Below are 19,825 nucleotides of genomic sequence, written 5' to 3'. Positions count from 1 at the left end.
GTCAGTCGTTTAACCTGCTGGGGTTCTTTTGCTACTCTGTGAACTTAGCAGGTTTGCGGCTGTATTCTCAGACTGCCTGCCTAAATCCTGTCTCACTGTGCAAGGTGTTCAGGTATTCAGTTTAGTGGCAGTAAGCTGAACCTGTGCACTGCAAGTGAGGATTAGGATTGTGGAGACTCTCCTTGTGTCTATCATTCCATCTCTGACCAAGGAGTTTACTGCCACACCCGTTGGTAACCCTATAGGGTTTTGCTGTTGCCCTTAGCAACAGCATTTCGGGTTCTCTACGTATTAAAACACAACATCTTGCTTTTTTCATCTGAGCATTCCTAATAATAGGGAGACACCCAGTTTCTTAGCCTCTGGGCTTCTCTGTTCACTTTGTGTTTATTTTGTTACCCCATCACCTTCTGTGTACGTAATGTCATATTCCCCAGTCTGTCTGTGAGTTCATTTGTTTTGCATCCCTATCCGTTCAGACACCAGTACATTCCTGCAGGCACTGGTGTGCATAACAGTTCAGACACCAGTACATTCCTGCAGGCACTGGTGTGCATAACAGTTCAGACACCAGTACATTCCTGCAGGCACTGGTGTGCATAACAGAAAGATGTAGAGAATTACAGAAATAGGGAGCAGCACATGAAAAATCTTGGAGGTAGGAGTGGGAAGAGGTGATCAGTATGCAGGAGAGGAGGCGTGCATTAGCAGAGCGAAGAGGATGGGCAGGAATGAAATAAGATAAGTCAGAGATGTAAATGGGAGAGGAGTGGGGTGAGAGCTTTGTAAGTGAGTGTGAGAAGCTTGAATTGGAATATGAAAGGAAAGGGGAACCAGTGAAGGGTTTGTAGGAGAGGGGAAGTGGACCTAGTGCGTGAGGTGAGGTTGAATAAGTGGTGAGGAAGATGAGCCAGGCTGCAGCACTGAGGATAGATTGGAGTATAGCGAGGCATTTGTCAGGTATGCCAGATACAGTATGAGGAGATTACAGTAGTCTAGTCTGGAGATGACCAGTGAGTGGATAAGGGTCTGAAGTATCATCCTGGATGAGTAAGGGTCTGACCCTGGAAATATTTTTGAGATTTAAATGTCAGATTTGTGAGATGTACTGGATGTGTTGTCTGAAGGAGAGGGAGGAGTCAAGGATTACTGTAAGACAGCGTGCTTGGGGGCTAGAGGAGATAGTAGTGCCATCAATAGATGATGAGAGTGTGGGAGGTGAGGTTGTGCAGTAGGGTGGGAGGATGATCATCATACTCTTGGACATGTTGGGGGGGAGGGGCGCAGGGTATGCAGCGGTAATTTGATTTCACAGAAACTGTAACCAGGATCAGTGACTACATTTCAAAAAAAATTATACATTGTGGAATTATCCTTCTAAATCCATGTACAGTAACTGGTAATCTTGATGTTTAAATGAGAATTGTAATCATTTATTTTAATTCCACAGGACAAATGTCTTAAAAAGTGGTGTAAGGGTTATAATTCTACTGCAATGCTTGTTAGACGGTAACACCACTTAGGGACACATGTATTACAGAAAATGTGCGAGATATCCCCCAAAAACACATGTTTTGAGAGTGGAGGGGGGGGGGGACACACACCCATATAGTATACTTACCCCTCCAGAGTCCAGCGGCTACGGCCCTGCAGCGTGTGCACAAATCACTTGGAAAATGGCCACCGTGGCCATTTCCGAGTGAATTGCGCATGCACACTGGAGATGTCCCCGGAAACAAGGCGTGAGCACCATGTTCCCGGAGACCTGCGCATGAGCAGTAGACTCTGGATGCAAGAGTCTACTGGTTGCCGGAGAGGAGGGGGCCCGCAACGGAGGCTGCACACGGGTCCCTCGCTCTCTTAAAATGCCCCTGACCACAGCAGATTTCTCCAATATCTGTTGCAGTCTTTCTATTTCCAACCATGAAGCAGCCGCAATGGGATTATTCTACCGGGACTGCTACAATATGCCGTTGGACTTACCAAGCTCCAGAATGCAACCCATCAACTAATGGCATTAGCCTATAAACCTCATATAGTCTGAGGATTGTCCGTAACATAAACCATAACATCTTAACAAGGAGACTTGAATTTGGCAGAAAATGTTAGCTATTTATTTAAGTGAACCATTAACTGTGAATTATTAAACTAAAGTATGGTGGCCAGAAAAAACGGCTAAACAACCCTATCCCATAAACAAACTATCTCATAAAAAACTGACGTAAACCTTCCAACAAACAATAGGTATCCGCTCAACCTCCATCCTGACTACCCACCCGTGAAGGTGATGAGGCTGCCACCCGAGAAGGCGGTCCAGCAGATGTAAAACCAGTCAGCGAAGGAGAGCGCACCTAAAAATCAAACACCAAACGACCTCCAATCCACTCTTTAATACAAAAAATGTTAACTTGCCGTTCTTTTCCGCCACAACCAAACCGTGACAACCCACATCACGAAAATAGCCAACGCAACAGCATAAAACAAACACCACCAGTAGGGAGGGAGGGTGGGACGACAAAAGCAGAAGAGGCTGACCCAGCCCCTTTCCCAGGCTTAAGAACCCATTCCACCTACCCCCAACATTCATTCCTATTTGCTAACCATAAAACTCCCATAATACCTTACCGTCCTGCCCCCAGACTAGCTGAGGTTTAACCCACTCCTCTCCTATTCTGTCAATTCGTTCTCCTAAACCTCATATAGTCTGAGGATTGTCCGTAACATAAACCATAACATCTTAACACTTAATTATAATAAATAAAGACACGGAGACTTGAATTTGGCAGAAAATGTTAGCTATTTATTTAAGTGAACCATTAACTGTGAATAATTAAACTAAAGTATGGTGGCCAGAAAGAACGGCTAAACAACCCTATCCCATAAACAAACTATCTCATAAAAAACTGACGTAAACCTTCCAACAAACAATAGGTATCCGCTCAACCTCCATCCTGACTACTCACCCGTGAAGGTGATGAGGCTGCCACCCGAGAAGGCGGTCCAGCAGATGTAAAACCAGTCAGCAAAGGAGAGCGCACCTAAAAATCAAACACCAAACGACCTCCAATCCACTCTTTAATACAACAAATGTTAACTTGCCGTTCTTTTCCGCCAACAGCGAAGTTCTGTTCCACAGAAACTACGCACCGCAACCATACCCCTAAGTATGGGAAACACAGGATAACTCGGCTGGAGGTGAAACGTAAAAACCTGCTGAGGAACTTGTAATTAGATGCCAATTAGCCGAATTGAATGAATTAAGCCAAATCAGTTCGTCAGTTCAGGTAAAAAATCGCGAAGCACTCCAGACCCCCACTGCCAGCAGTGGCGAGTAGCTAGCCATCCGAGTAGGGAGGACAGGGGAGACAAGCAATACAGCACGAACACACTGAACTGAACACACAACGCAGTAAACGAACAACATGTTAGAAACAAACTCGCTTACGCAACAACGGGCCGAATGTAACGCTTATAAGCCGCCGACTTCCAGCGGCCCAAAGCCTTAATTTCGTCCACATCGCGCCCTGCAGATGCTGCGGAAGTGGCGGCCCCGATTCTAAAGGAATGTGAACCGAAGTCCCTAGGTGAGAGGCCCAAACTGGACAGGCAGCGCCGCATCATCCATGTAAATTGGTACTTCGCCAATGGCGACCCATCGTAATGCAGCAGCCAAGACCCCTCAGACGGGGGTCTGACCTCCGCATACCGACCAGCCAATGCCACCGGACAACAGTCCCCACCACCCGATGGTGCCAAAGTGATCCAATGACCTCTACCCATCTGATCAGTCTTGGAGCGGCGCAGCCTGCACAGCACGGACCCCCCACCCACGACAACATCCACGCCCCGCATCATGGCCTCGGACTTCTTAGAAGCCGCAACCAACTCAGAAACCCTGAACGCGCCATGGAAAAAGCCAGCCGAAAAAGGAGCGCTTCAAAACGGGAGTCCGCCACCCCCGCCACCGCCTCTAAGATGGAAGAAAGCAGGGACGCATCAATAGGGCGCCGGCCAACAAGGCACGCAGCGAGAACAGCAGGAAACCACAGCGAGGAGAACCCGTGGGCCCCATGCACAAAAAATCATCCAGGTAATGTGCAATCCCGCTACCTCCGCAAGAAAACTCCACACGCCAATGTAAAAAGGTGCTGAACTTTTCGAAAAAGGCACACGAAACTGAACACCCCATAGGCAGACACTTGTCTACAAAGTATTTCTCCCCGACGCGGAAACCCATGAATCGAAACGACTCCGGGTGCAAAGGGAGCAAGCAAAAAGCCGATTCAACATCCAGTTTAGCCATGAGGGCCCCGGGGTCACAGCCCCGGACCATGCTCAGAGCATCCTCAAAGGACTGATACACCACCGAACAATATTCCGGCGAAATTGCATCGTTCACCGAGGACCCAGATGGATAAGACAGATGCTGAATGAGCCGGAACTTACCCGGAGCCTTTTTGGGCACGACCTTCACCGGGGAAATAATCAAATCCTCGACAGGCGGCAGCGCAAAGGGGCCCACCATTCTCCCCAGGCGAACTTCCTGCCCAACCTTTTCCCGAAGCACGTCGGGGAAATCCCGAGCAGACTGCAGGTTCCTGGCGGCCCAAACTAAAACCTCCCCCACCACTGGTAAACGAAAACCCGACGCAAAACCCTCCCGCAGAAATCTTGCGTCGTCTGTGTTTGGGTACCACCCCAACCATTTTAGCATGGCCCCCAAACGAACCGGGGTCGGCACTTAACTAGCGGCAAGCCCCCCAGTAGTTTTTCCGGCTGGGCCCGCGGCCGCCCTGGCACACGGTCGCCCCGTGCGGAAGCAATTGGAAGCAGGATGGGATCCGTTACATCGTAAGCAAAGGTGGCGAAAACGACACCGTTGCCCAAGGGGGCACGTGGCATTGTTGAACGCAAAACACTTCCCCTTCGCCGGCGCCTGCTGCGGAGAACGGGCCGCGGTCCAAGGGCGGCGCGGCGGAGCCTCAACCGCGGGCCGAAACTGACTCGCCGCCGTGGCCTGCGCCACCGATGCACCCTTAGTCACCAGCTTCATATCCTGCGCTCGCGTGACCCGAAGCCATACCTCCACATCTTTGCATCCGAAGTCAATGATGTGCAGGCAATCGTGCTTCTGACGGAACTGCTTGTCATAATGCAGCCACGAATCGTCCTTAGACTGACGCTGCATGTCATGCACGAGGTGAATATACCTGATGACGGTCATGTGTTCACCAGGGCGATCCTCCAAGTAGCACGCCGCGAAGACACAGAAACCCGCCAACCAGTTGTCATACGAGCGGAAGGCCTCCGCCCCAATGCCGCCCTTCGCAAGCGCTTACTTCCCTTCCCTCTTGGTATCCTCCGTCAACGTAAAAAGGTCGACGTATCCCCCCGTCTAATCTTCCTCCTGCAACTCTCACGCAATCCTCGCAAGACTGCCGTGTACTCGCAGCGCACCACGCCCGGCAAATTACTCCTCCTCCTTTCCCGCCGAGAACTACTACTACTCTTCCAAGACCGATTATCCCGGTGCCGCACCTCACGCCGCGCGTACTTGATAGCCCGCTTCCTAGCCTTTGCGGTGCTACTAACCGCAGACTGGCACAACGAAGAAGAAGAAGAAGATCTACTTGATGTACTACCGTACGAGGAAGAAGAGGACTCCAACGACATAGCAACTGTATCGTCGTCCCACTCACCGGCAGGCCCGCTTCCGGAAGGCGAAACGTCAACCACGACCGGCTCCTCGTCCTGATCGCCATCCGGATCCGCACCTGAAAAAGAAGGGACAACCGCCCCTGGAGCCGAAGCCCCCCCGGCGGGAATGAAAGCAGACACCCCTGCGGGCGATGGGGTAGCGCTACCCAGCAACGCAGCGACGGAGCCCAGACTGCGACACGCCTGTAGAACCTGCGCCATGGCGGGGCCAGAAGCACCCGGGAGAACGGCCGCGTCGACCGAAGCGGGAACCATGGAAACGCCTCCCGGGGACAAAGTCGACAAAAACGGTGCAAATGCCGCCGTCATGGCCGACATTGCCGCTGCAACGGCGGAGGGATCCGGAGCCGCAGCCGTAGCTCCAGTGGTCCCCCCGGTCCCTGGGGCCGAAGCAGGGATGGCTCCAACTGCGCCGTCACGCCGCCCACTGGACCGGCGCTAGCCACCCTAAGAACCCCCGTTCTATCCTGTGGTGAACCACGAGCCACAGCGCCGCCCCGGCCCCCACTGGCCTCGCCCCCCGGGAGAAACTGCTGACCCCCGCCTCCAGACATCACCCCCCCCCCCCCTCTGGCCCCGTGCCGACACCACCAAATGCCCCCCGGGAGCCCCCCCCCCCACGCTAGAGCGGGGAGAGCGCCCAGGGAGTCCAGCAGCCCCACGGGCGCGCACACACGCCCGCGAAACGGAACCCGCCTGGCGTAAGGGATGGCCAGTGTAAGAGCCACTGGCCCCATCCCTACATGCAGTCCCCTCATTCTCTGGGGAGCCGCCGGTGACTCTCAGCGGTGGAGGGCACAGGGAACGCCTGCACGCGTGTCCCCGCGCCGCAGCAGCCGGCGGGGGATTCACACCAGCGGGCACCCCGTCCGGCTGCCCCCGCCGGCCGCCCAATCCAGTCCGCCGCCGGCCGCCGCCCTGTCCCTCGCCAGCCACCGCCGCGCAGGAGGGATCCCCCGGCGCCCGCGGCCTAGCAGGCGAAGGGGCAGACGCACGCGCCACCGCGCGCCCCCGTGGACGGGCACCCGCAGCAACACCAGGAGGCTCAGCCCCGGCCGTGAGCAAAGTGCTCCGGCCCGGGGCAACGGACGCCGGCTCCCGAGCAGGAGCCGCATCAATGTAGCGGGCAGGGGGGCCAGAGGAGCGGCGGGAACGGGGCATGGCAGGCCACAAGTTAATCCAAGGTAATGGGGACAGAGGGGCACAGTATAAAGCAAAAGCACACTGTCACAGCAGCAGCACACCTAAATTCAACAATGGCAAGCAGCACAGCAAGGAGACAAAGGGGGGAAGAGCATTCACCCTCACCAGGACAAAAGCAGAAGAGGCTGACCCAGCCCCTTTCCCAGGCTTAAGAACCCATTCCACCAACCCCAACATTCATTCCTATTGGCTAACCATAAAACTCCCATAATGCCTTACTGTCCTGCCCCCAGACTAGCTGAGGTTTAACCCACTCCTCTCCTATTCTGTCAATTCGTTCTCCTAATAGCCCATGGGCTGCTGTAGCACAAATTGCTCTGTTGGCCCCTGATGATGCATGCGTCGGCCAACAGCTGCATATGCGCAGTACACGCAGAGTGATAGCGTGACACGCTCTTATCGGAGGCTTTCTCCCGGTAAGAGAAACATGCTAAATTAGCGTGGAAATTTGCATTTTAACATTGCAAATTTAGCCATAAATAATTTCTCAGCGCTTCATTACAAATGGGGATTGTGATCAGCAGTGCCCTTAGTACTGTGCTGCTTTGAAATTTTTTTATGTTGTTTTGGCCTTTTTTTTTTAGGACACATAAACGTGAAGCAGTTAATTGGTAATGATGCCAAGTCCTGGGCTGGGAATAATACTATAAAACAATCTGAATGAGATTTAAGTGTTCTCTGACAGACAATTTCCTTTACAAGAGTCTCTGGACTGTCTGCGGTCACCATGACAACTCACAGTGTATAGGCAATCTTCACCTTGCACCTCCAGGGGGTACTATTGATTCTGTATTGAACTCTTTTCCCAGCATATTCAGCGTGGAAGCCCCAAATGGCTAACAACCAAGTTTCTGCTGAACGCTTTCTTTTTACCCCTCCTGACTGCCTTTTTACTGCAGTCAAAGCAAAAGCCACAGGCTATGCAAAAACTATATGTAATTGCATCTAACAAGAGCAATATATAACAAGGTATGATGTGACATGAAAGCTACAATGAAGTTAGCTTTTGTGCAAGAAAACATACGCAGGCAGATTTAACAATGAGAGATATTCTTTTCATCAATCATTACAAATGTTAAATGTAGCTCCAGCCAATCAGCTCCTATTGTTTTTCAAACACATGACAGTTAGGGGCTAATTAGCTGGAACACCATTTATCATTCATAAGGAGTGATAACAAGATATCACTCATAGTTATATCTCTCCCTTAGTGTCTGGTGCAGAGTTGTATCCATCTTTGTGATGTTCCTCCATCCTATCCATATGCTTGGCTTTATACCTATTATTGAGCCTTACTCAGTATGGATTGCATCGCGATCGCATACTGAACTATTAATGCCCAGTGCGCACACGCAGTAGCCATACTGTGCGTGTGCACACAGCGAGATGCAATCGCATCTCACTTATGCGAATGCCTCTGCCTGACTGACAAGCAGAGGCATTCGCAGGGCCGTCCGGGGTAAAGCGAGCTGCACTATTGCAATTTATAATTGTGAGAGCACTGACTTATTTTGTCACAACTTCTGGAGCTCCATCACAGGTTGATTGAGGCTTCTTCATAGGCTGATTGCCACTCCATCATAAGCTGATTGCAGCTCCATTATAGGCTAATTGCAGCTCCATCATAGACTGATTGCAGGTCCATCATAGGCTGATTGCAGGTCCATCATAGACTGATTGCAGGTCCATCATAGACTGATTGCAGGTCCATCATAGACTGATTGCAGGTCCATCATAGGCTGATTGTCACTCCATCATAGGCTGATTGCAGCTCCATTATATGTGATTGCAGCTCCATTATAGGTGATTGTAGCTCCATCATAGGCTGATTGCAGGTCCATCATAGGCTGATTGCCGCTCCATCATAGGCTGATTGCAGCTCCATTATATGTAATTGCAGCTCCATCATAGGCTGATTGCAGCACCATTATATGTGATTGCAGCTCCATTATAGGTGATTTTAGCTCCATCACAGGCTGATTGCAGCTCCATCATCGGCTGATTGCAGGTCCATCATATGCTGATTGCCGCTCCATCATAGGCTGATTGCAGCTCCATTATATGTGATTGCAGCTCCATCATAGGCTGATTGCAGCTCCATTATATGTGATTGCAGCTCCATCATAGGCTGATTGCAGCTCCATTATAGGTAATTGCAGCTCCATCATAGGCTGATTGCAGGTCCATCATAGGCTGATTCCGCTCCATCATAGGCTGATTGCCGCTCCATCATAGGCTGATTGCAGCTCCATTATATGTGATTGCAGGTCCATCATAGGCTAATTGCAGCTTCATCATAGGCTGATTGCAGGTCCATTGTAGGCTGATTGCAGCTCCATCATAGGCTGATTGTACTCCATTATAGACTGATTGCACTGCATCATATGCTGATTGCACTGCATTATACTGCAGGCTGATTGCACTCCATCTTAAGGTGGGTACACACTGGCCGATATATCGAGGGTCCGTCGGCCAGTGTGTACGGGCGATATGTCTGTGAACTCCGTAGTTCACAGACATATCGCGTCGGCCCCACAGCACAGCCGACGGCCAATATATCTACCGATATATTGGCGCGTCGCTGTGTGTGTACAGCCGGACAGCCGACCACCCGTACACATGCTGCGGCAGCCGGCGGTGATTGCCAAGTGAACTGGGCGGGCGTGTGTACACGCCTGCCCAGTACATGACATCAGTCCCCAACGGATCGGGCAGTGTGTATGCTCAACACACTGCCCGATCCGTCCATAGATATATCTGCAGATCAATTGATCGCAGATATATCTATCAGTGTGTACTAGTGATGTGCACCGGAAATTTTTCGGGTTTTGTGTTTTGGTTTTGGGTTCGGTTCCGCGGCCGTGTTTTGGGTTCGGACGCGTTTTGGCAAAACCTCACCGAAATTTTTTTGTCGGATTCGGGTGTGTTTTGGATTCGGGTGTTTTTTTCAAAAAACACTAAAAAACAGCTTCAATCATAGAATTTGGGGGTCATTTTGACCCCATAGTATTATTAACCTCAATAACCATAATTTCCACTCATTTTCAGTCTATTCTGAACACCTCACATCTCACAATATTATTTTTAGTCCTAAAATTTGCACCGAGGTCGCTGGATGGCTAAGCTAAGCGACCCAAGTGGCCGACACAAACACCTGGCCCATCTAGGAGTGGCACTGCAGTGTCAGACAGGATGGCCCTTCAAAAAAATTGTCCCCAAACAGCACATGATGCAAAGAAAAAAAGAGGCGCAATGAGGTAGCTGTGTGACTAAGATAAGCGACCCTAGTGGCCGACACAAACACCTGGCCCATCTAGGAGTGGCACTGCAGTGTCAGACAGGCTGGCACTTGAAAAAAATACTCCCCAAACAGCACATGATGCAAAGAAAAAAAGAGGCGCAATGAGGTAGCTGTGTGACTAAGCTAAGCAACCCTAGTGGCCGACACAAACACCTGGCCCATCTAGGAGTGGCATTGCAGTGTCAGACAGGATGGCCCTTCAAAAAAATACTCCCCAAACAGCACATGATGCAAAGAAAAAAAGAGGTGCAATGAAGTAGCTGTGTGACTAAGCTCAGCGACCCAAGTGGCCGACACAAACACCTGGCCCATCTAGGAGTGACACTGCAGTGTCAGGCAGGATGGCCCTTCAAAAAAATACTCCCCAAACAGCACATGATGCAAAGAAAAATGAAAGAAAAAAGAGGTGCAAGATGGAATTGTCCATGGGCCCTTCCACCCACCCTTATGTTGTATAAACAGGACATGCACACTTTAACGAACCCATCATTTCAGCGACAGGGTCTGCCACACGACTGTGACTGAAATGACTGGTTGGTTTGGGCCCCCACCAAAAAAGAAGCAATCAATCTCTCCTTGCACAAACTGGCTCTACAGAGGCAAGATGTCCACCTCATCATCATCGTCCGATTCATCACCCCTTTCACTGTGTACATCCCCCTCCTCACAGATTATGAATTCGTCCCCACTGGAATCCACCATTTCAGGTCCTCGTGTACTTTCTGGAGGCAATTGCTGCTGGTGAATGTCTCCACGGAGGAATTGATTATAATTCATTTTAATGAACATCATCTTCTCCACATTTTCTGGAAGTAACCTCGTACGCCGATTGCTGACAAGGTGAGCGGCTGCACTAAACACTCTTTCGGAGTACACACTGGAGGGAGGGCAACTTAGGTAGAATAAAGCCAGTTTGTGCAAGGGCCTCCAAATTGCCTCTTTTTCCTGCCAGTATATGTACGGACTGTCTGACGTGCCTACTTGGATGTGGTCACTCATATAATCCTCCACCATTCTTTCCATGGTGAGAGAATCATATGCAGTGACAGTAGACGACATGTCAGTAATCATTGGCAGGTCCTTCAGTCCGGACCAGATGTCAGCACTCGCTCCAGACTGTCCTGCATCACCGCCAGCGGGTGGGCTCGGAATTCTTAGCCTTTTCCTCGCACCCCAAGTTGCGGGAGAATGTGAAGGAGGAGCTGTTGACGGGTCACGTTCCGCTTGACTTGACAATTTTCTCACCAGCAGGTCTTTGAACCCCTGCAGACTTGTGTCTGCCGGAAAGAGAGATACAACGTAGGTTTTAAATCTAGGATCGAGCACGGTGGCCAAAATGTAGTGCTCTGATTTCAACAGATTGACCACCCGTGAATCCTGGTTAAGCGAATTAAGGGCTCCATCAACAAGTCCCACATGCCTAGCGGAATCGCTCTGTTTTAGCTCCTCCTTCAATCTCTCCAGCTTCTTCTGCAAAAGCCTGATGAGGGGAATGACCTGACTCAGGCTGGCAGTGTCTGAACTGACTTCACGTGTGGCAAGTTCAAAGGGTTGCAGAACCTTGCACAACGTTGAAATCATTCTCCACTGCGCTTGAGACAGGTGCATTCCACCTCCTTTGCCTATATCGTGGCCAGATGTATAGGCTTGAATGGCCTTTTGCTGCTCCTCCATCCTCTGAAGCATATAGAGGGTTGAATTCCACCTCGTTAGCACCTCTTGCTTCAGATGATGGCAGGGCAGGTTCAGGTATTTTTGGTGGTGCTCCAGTCTTCTGTACGCGGTGCCTGAACGCCGAAAGTGGCCCGCAATTCTTCGGGCCACCCACAGCATCTCTTGCACGCCCCTGTCGTTTTTTAAAAAATTCTGCACCACCAAATTCAAGGTATGTGCAAAACATGGGACGTGCTGGAATTTGCCCAGATGTAATGCACGCACAATATTGCTGGCGTTGTCCGATGTCACAAATCCCCAGGAGAGTCCAATTGGGGTAAGCCATTCTGCGATGATCTTCCTCAGTTGCCGTAAGAGGTTTTCAGCTGTGTGCGTATTCTGGAAAGCGGTGATACAAAGCGTAGCCTGCCTAGGAACGACTTGGCGTTTGCGAGATGCTGCTACTGGTGCCGCCGCTGCTGTTCTTGCAGCGGGAGGCAATACATCTACCCAGTGGGCTGTCACAGTCATATAGTCCTGAGTCTGCCCTGCTCCACTTGTCCACATGTCCGTGGTTAAGTGGACATTGGGTACAACTGCATTTTTTAGGACACTGGTGAGTCTTTTTCTGAGGTCTGTGTACATTTTCGGTATCGCCTGCCTAGAGAAATGGAACCTAGATGGTATTTGGTACCGGGGACACAGTACCTCAATCAAGTCTATAGTTGGCTCTGAATTAATGATGGATACCGGAACCACGTTTCTCACCGCCCAGGCTGCCAAGGCCTCAGTTATCCGCTTTGCAGCAGGATGACTGCTGTGATATTTCATCTTCCTCGCAAAGGACTGTTGTACAGTCAATTGCTTACTGGAAGTAGTACAAGTGGTCTTCCGACTTCCCCTCTGCGATGACAATCGACTCCCAGCAGCAACAACAGCAGCGCCAGCAGCAGTAGGCGTTACACTCAAGGATGCATCGGAGGAATCCCAGGCAGGAGAGGACTCGTCAGACTTGCCAGTGACATGGCCTGCAGGACTATTGGCTTTCCTGGGTAAGGAGGAAATTGACACTGAGAGAGCTGGTGGTGTGGTTTGCAGGAGCTTGGTTACAAGAGGAAGGGATTTACTGGTCAGTGGACTGCTTCCGCTGTCGCCCAAAGTTTTTGAACTTGTCACTGACTTATGATGAATGCGCTGCAGGTGACGTATAAGGGAGGATGTTCCGAGGTGGTTAACGTCCTTACCCCTACTTATTACAGCTTGACAAAGGCAACACACGGCTTGACACCTGTTGTCCGCTTTTGTGTTGAAATAATTCCACACCGAAGAGCTGATTTTTTTTTGTATTTTGACCAGGCATGTCAATGGCCATATTCCTCCCATGGACAACAGGTGTCTCCCCGGGTGCCTGACTTAAACAAACCACCTCACCATCAGAATCCTCCTTGTCAATTTCCTCCCCAGCGCCAGCAACACCCATATCCTCATCCTGGTGTACTTCAACACTGACATCTTCAATTCGACTATCAGGAACTGGACTGCGGGTGCTCCTTCCAGCACTTGCAGGGGGTGTGCAAATGGTGGAAGGCGCAAGCTCTACCCGTCCAGTGTTGGGAAGGTCAGGCATCGCAACCGACACAATTGGACTCTCCTTGGGGATTTGTGATTTAGAAGAACGCACAGTTCTGTGTAGAGATGAGCGGGTTCGGTTCCTCGGAATCCGAACCCGCCCGAACTTCATGTTTTTTTTCACGGGTCCGAGCGACTCGGATCTTCCCGCCTTGCTCGGTTAACCCGAGCGCGCCCGAACGTCATCATGACGCTGTCGGATTCTCGCGAGGCTCGGATTCTATCGCGAGACTCGGATTCTATATAAGGAGCCGCGCGTCGCCGCCATTTTCACTCGTGCATTGAGATTGATAGGGAGAGGACGTGTCTGGCGTCCTCGCCATTAGAATAGAGATAGATTAGATAGAGAGAGAGAGATTGTGCAGAGTCGCAGACAGAGTTAGTTTACCACAGTCAGTGACCAGTGCAGTTGCTAGTTAACTTTTATTTAATATAATATATCCGTTCACTTCTCTCTGCTATATCCGTTCTCTGCCTGAAAAAAAAAACGATACACAGCACAGTCAGTCACACAGTGTGACTCAGTCTGTGTGCACTCAGCTCAGCCCAGTGTGCTGCACAGTCATCAATGTATAAATTAAAAGCTTATAATTAATTGTGGGGGAGACTGGGGAGCACTGCAGGTTGTTAGCAGGAGCCAGGAGTACAATTATATTAATTAACAGTGCACACTTTTGCTGCAGGAGTGGTGACCAGTGCCTGACCACCAGTATAGTATTGTTGTATACTACTAATATCTCTTTAAATATCAACCAGTCTATATTAGCAGCAGACACAGTACAGTGCGGTAGTTCACGGCTGTGGCTACCTCTGTGTCGGCACACGGCAGGCAGTCCGTCCGACCAGAATTGTATTATTTATTATTATATACCTACCACCTAACCGTGGTTTTTTTTTCATTCTTTATACCGTCATAGTGTCATCCTAATTGTTACGAGTATACTACTATCTCTTTATCAACCAGTGTACAGTGCGGTAGTTCACGGCTGTGGCTACCTCTGTGTCGGCACACGGCAGGCAGTCCGTCCGACCAGAATTGTATTATTTATTATTATATACCAACCACCTAACCGTGGTTTTTTTTTTCATTCTTTATACCGTCATAGTGTCATCCTAATTGTTACGAGTATACTACTATCTCTTTATCAACCAGTGTACAGTGCGGTAGTTCACGGCTGTGGCTACCTCTGTGTCGGCACACGGCAGGCAGTCCGTCCGACCAGAATTGTATTATTTATTATTATATACCTACCACCTAACCGTGGTTTTTTTTTCATTCTTTATACCGTCATAGTGTCATCCTAATTGTTACGAGTATACTACTATCTCTTTATCAACCAGTGTACAGTGCGGTAGTTCACGGCTGTGGCTACCTCTGTGTCGGCACACGGCAGGCAGTCCGTCCGACCAGAATTGTATTATTTATTATTATATACCTACCACCTAACCGTGGTTTTTTTTTTCATTCTTTATACCGTCATAGTGTCATCCTAATTGTTACGAGTATACTACTATCTCTTTATCAACCAGTGTACAGTGCGGTAGTTCACGGCTGTGGCTACCTCTGTGTCGGCACACGGCAGGCAGTCCGTCCGACCAGAATTGTATTATTTATTATTATATACCTACCACCTAACCGTGGTTTTTTTTTTCATTCTTTATACCGTCATAGTGTCATCCTAATTGTTACGAGTATACTACTATCTCTTTATCAACCAGTGTACAGTGCGGTAGTTCACGGCTGTGGCTACCTCTGTGTCGGCACACGGCAGGCAGTCCGTCCGACCAGAATTGTATTATTTATTATTATATACCTACCACCTAACCGTGGTTTTTTTTTCATTCTTTATACCGTCATAGTGTCATCCTAATTGTTACGAGTATACTACTATCTCTTTATCAACCAGTGTACAGTGCGGTAGTTCACGGCTGTGGCTACCTCTGTGTCGGCACACGGCAGGCAGTCCGTCCGACCAGAATTGTATTATTTATTATTATATACCTACCACCTAACCGTGGTTTTTTTTTTCATTCTTTATACCGTCATAGTGTCATCCTAATTGTTACGAGTATACTACTATCTCTTTATCAACCAGTGTACAGTGCGGTAGTTCACGGCTGTGGCTACCTCTGTGTCGGCACACGGCAGGCAGTCCGTCCGACCAGAATTGTATTATTTATTATTATATACCTACCACCTAACCGTGGTTTTTTTTTCCATTCTTTATACCGTCATAGTGTCATCCTAATTGTTACGAGTATACTACTATCTCTTTATCAACCAGTGTACAGTGCGGTAGTTCACGGCTGTGGCTACCTCTGTGTCGGCACACGGCAGGCAGTCCGTCCGACCAGAATTGTATTATTTATTATTATATACCTACCACCTAACCGTGGTTTTTTTTTCATTCTTTATACCGTCATAGTGTCATCCTAATTGTTACGAGTATACTACTATCTCTTTATCAACCAGTGTACAGTGCGGTAGTTCACGGCTGTGGCTACCTCTGTGTCGGCAGTCGGCAGGCAGTCCGTCCATCCATAATTGTATTATTATTATAATATATACCACCTAACCGTGGTTTTTTTTTCATTCTTTATACCGTCGTCATAGTGTCATACTAGTTGTTACGAGTATACTACTATCTCTTTATCAACCAGTGTACAGTGCGGTAGTTCACGGCACAAACAGAATGTGCACAAACTGGCTTTATTCTACCTAAGTTGCCCTCCCACAAGTGTGTACTCCGAAAGAGTGTTTAGTGCCGCCGCTCACCTTGTCAGCAATCGGCGTACGAGGTTACATCCAGAAAATGTGGAGAAGATGATGTTCATTAAAATGAATTATAATCAATTCCTCCGCGGAGACATTGACCAGCAGCAATTGCCTCCACAAAGTACACAGGGAGCTGAGATGGTGGATTCCAGTGGGGACGAATTGATAATCTGTGAGGAGGGGGATGTACACGGTGATATATCGGAGGGTGAAGATGAGGTGGACATCTTGCCTCTGTAGAGCCAGTTTGTGCAAGGAGAGATTAATTGCTTCTTTTTTGGGGGGGGTCCAAACCAACCCGTCATATCAGTCACAGTCGTGTGGCAGACCCTGTCACTGAAATGATGGGTTGGTTAAAGTGTGCATGTCCTGTTTTGTTTATACAACATAAGGGTGGGTGGGAGGGCCCAAGGATAATTCCATCTTGCACCTCTTTTTTCTTTTCTTTTTCTTTGCATCATGTGCTGATTGGGGAGGGTTTTTTGGAAGGGACATCCTGCGTGACACTGCAGTGCCACTCCTAGATGGGCCCGGTGTTTGTGTCGGCCACTAGGGTCGCTAATCTTACTCACACAGTCAGCTACCTCATTGCGCCTCTTTTTTTCTTTGCGTCATGTGCTGTTTGGGGAGGGTTTTTTGGAAGGGACATCCTGCGTGACACTGCAGTGCCACTCCTAGATGTGCCCGGTGTTTGTGTCGGCCACTAGGGTCGCTAATCTTACTCACACAGTCAGCTACCTCATTGCGCCTCTTTTTTTCTTTGCGTCATGTGCTGTTTGGGGAGGGTTTTTTGGAAGGGCCATCCTGCGTGACACTGCAGTGCCACTCCTAGATGGGCCCGGTGTTTGTGTCGGCCACTAGGGTCGCTTATCTTACTCACACAGCGACCTCGGTGCAAATTTTAGGACTAAAAATAATATTGTGAGGTGTGATGTGTTCAGAATAGGCTGAAAATGAGTGTAAATTATGTTTTTTGAGGTTAATAATACTTTGGGATCAAAATGACCCCCAAATTCTATGATTTAAGCTGTTTTTTAGGGTTTTTTGAAAAAAACACCCGAATCCAAAACACACCCGAATCCGACAAAAAAAATTCGGTGAGGTTTTGCCAAAACGCGGTCGAACCCAAAACACGGCCGCGGAACCGAACCCAAAACCAAAACACAAAACCCGAAAAATTTCCGGCGCTCATCTCTAGTTCTGTGCTGTGCTTTTGCCAGCTTAAGTCTTTCTTTTTTCTAGCGAGAGGATGAGTGCTTCCATCCTCATGTGAAGCTGAACCACTAGCCATGAACATAGGCAAGGGCCTCAGCCGTTCCTTGCCACTCCGTGTCGTAAATGGCATATTGGCAAGTTTACGCTTCTCCTCAGACGCTTTTAATTTAGATTTTTGAGGCATTTTACTGATCTTTTGTGTTTTGGACTTTACATGCTCTGTACTATGACATTGGGCATCGGCCTTGGCAGACGACGTTGATGGCATTTCATCGTCTCGGCCATGACTAGTGGCAGCAGCTTCAGCACGAGGTGGAAGTGGATCTTGATCTTTCCCTATTTTTTTAACCTCCACATTTTTGTTCTCCATATTTTAATGCGCACAACTAAAAGGCACCACAGGTATACAATGTAGATTGATGGATAGTATACTTAATGGATGACGAGTGATGACAGAGGTAAGTACAGCAGTGGCCTACCGTACTGCTATATACAGTATAATAAATGGACCTGGTGGACACTGTCAGCAAACTGCTAAACTAGTATAAAAAAAAAGCCACCACAGGTATACAATGTAGATGGATGGATAGTATACTTATGGATGACGAGTGACGACACAGAGGTAGGTACAGCAGTGGCCTACCGTACTGCTATATACAGTATAATGGACCTGGTGGACACTGTCAGCAAACTGCTAAACTAGTATAAAAAAAAAGCCGCCACAGGTATACAATGTAGATGGATGGATAGTATACTTATTAATGGATGACGAGTGACGACACAGAGGTAGGTACAGCAGTGGCCTACCGTACTGCTATATACAGTATAATGGACCTGGTGGACACTGTCAGCAAACTGCTAAACTAGTATAAAAAAAAGCCACCACAGGTATACAATGTAGATGGATGGATAGTATAGTTATGGATGACGAGTGACGACACAGAGGTAGGTACAGCAGTGGCCTACCGTACTGCTATATACAGTATAATAAATGGACCTGGTGGACACTGTCAGCAAACTGCTAAACTAGTATAAAATAAAAAAAAGCCACCACAGGTATACAATGTAGATGGATGGATAGTATACTTATTAATGGATGATGAGTGATGACACAGAGGTATGTACAGCAGTGGCCTACCGTACTGCTATAAACAGTATAATGGACCTGGTGGACACTGCCAGCAAACTGCTAAATTAGTATAAAAAAAAAGCCTCCACAGGTATACAATGTAGATGGATGGATAGTATACTTATGGATGACGAGTGACGACACAGAGGTAGGTACAGCATTGGCCTACCGTACTGCTATATACAGTATAATAAATAAACCTGGTGGACACTGTAAGCAAACTGCTAAACTAGTATAAAAAAAAAGCCACCACAGGTATACAATGTAGATGGATGGATAGTATACTTGTTAATGGATGACGAGTGATGACACAGAGGTAGGTACAGCAGTGGCCTATCGTACTGCTATATACAGTATAATGGACGTGGTGGACACTGCCAGCAAACTGCTAAACTAGTATAAAAAAAAAAAGCCACCACAGGTATACAATGTAGATGGATGGATAGTATACTTATTGATGACGAGTGACGACACAAAGGTAGGTACAGCAGTGGCCTACCGTACTGCTATATACAGTATAATGGACCTGGTGGACACTGTCAGCAAACTGCTAAACTAGTATAAAAAAAGCCACCACAGGTATACAATGTAGATGGATGGATAGTATACTTATTAATGGATGACGAGTGACGACACAGAGGTAGGTACAGCAGTGGCCTACCGTACTGCTATATACAGTATAATAAATGGACCTGGTGGACACTGCCAGCAAACTGCTAAACTAGTATAAATAAAAATCCACCACAGGTATACAATGTAGATGGATGGATAGTATACTTATTAATGGATGACGAGTGACGACACAGAGGTAGGTACAGCAGTGGCCTACCGTAATGCTATATACAGTATAATGGACCTGGTGGACACTGCCAGCAAACTGCTAAACTAGTATAAAAAAAAGCCACCACAGGTATACAATGTAGATGGATGGATAGTATACTTATGGATGACGAGTGACGACACAGAGGTAGGTACAGCAGTGGCCTACCGTACTGCTATATACAGTATAATGGACCTGGTGGACACTGTCAGCAAACTGCTAAACTAGTATAAAAAAAAGCCACCACAGGTATACAATGTAGATGGATGGATAGTATACTTATTAATGGATGACGAGTGACGACGCAGAGGTAGGTACAGCAGTGGCCTACCGTACTGCTATATACAGTATAATGGACCTGGTGGACACTGTCAGCAAACT

Source organism: Pseudophryne corroboree, chromosome 4, assembly GCF_028390025.1.
Source record: "Pseudophryne corroboree isolate aPseCor3 chromosome 4, aPseCor3.hap2, whole genome shotgun sequence".
In the NCBI taxonomy this organism is placed as follows: domain Eukaryota; kingdom Metazoa; phylum Chordata; class Amphibia; order Anura; family Myobatrachidae; genus Pseudophryne; species Pseudophryne corroboree.
Note: the sequence above shows the minus strand (reverse complement) of the source record.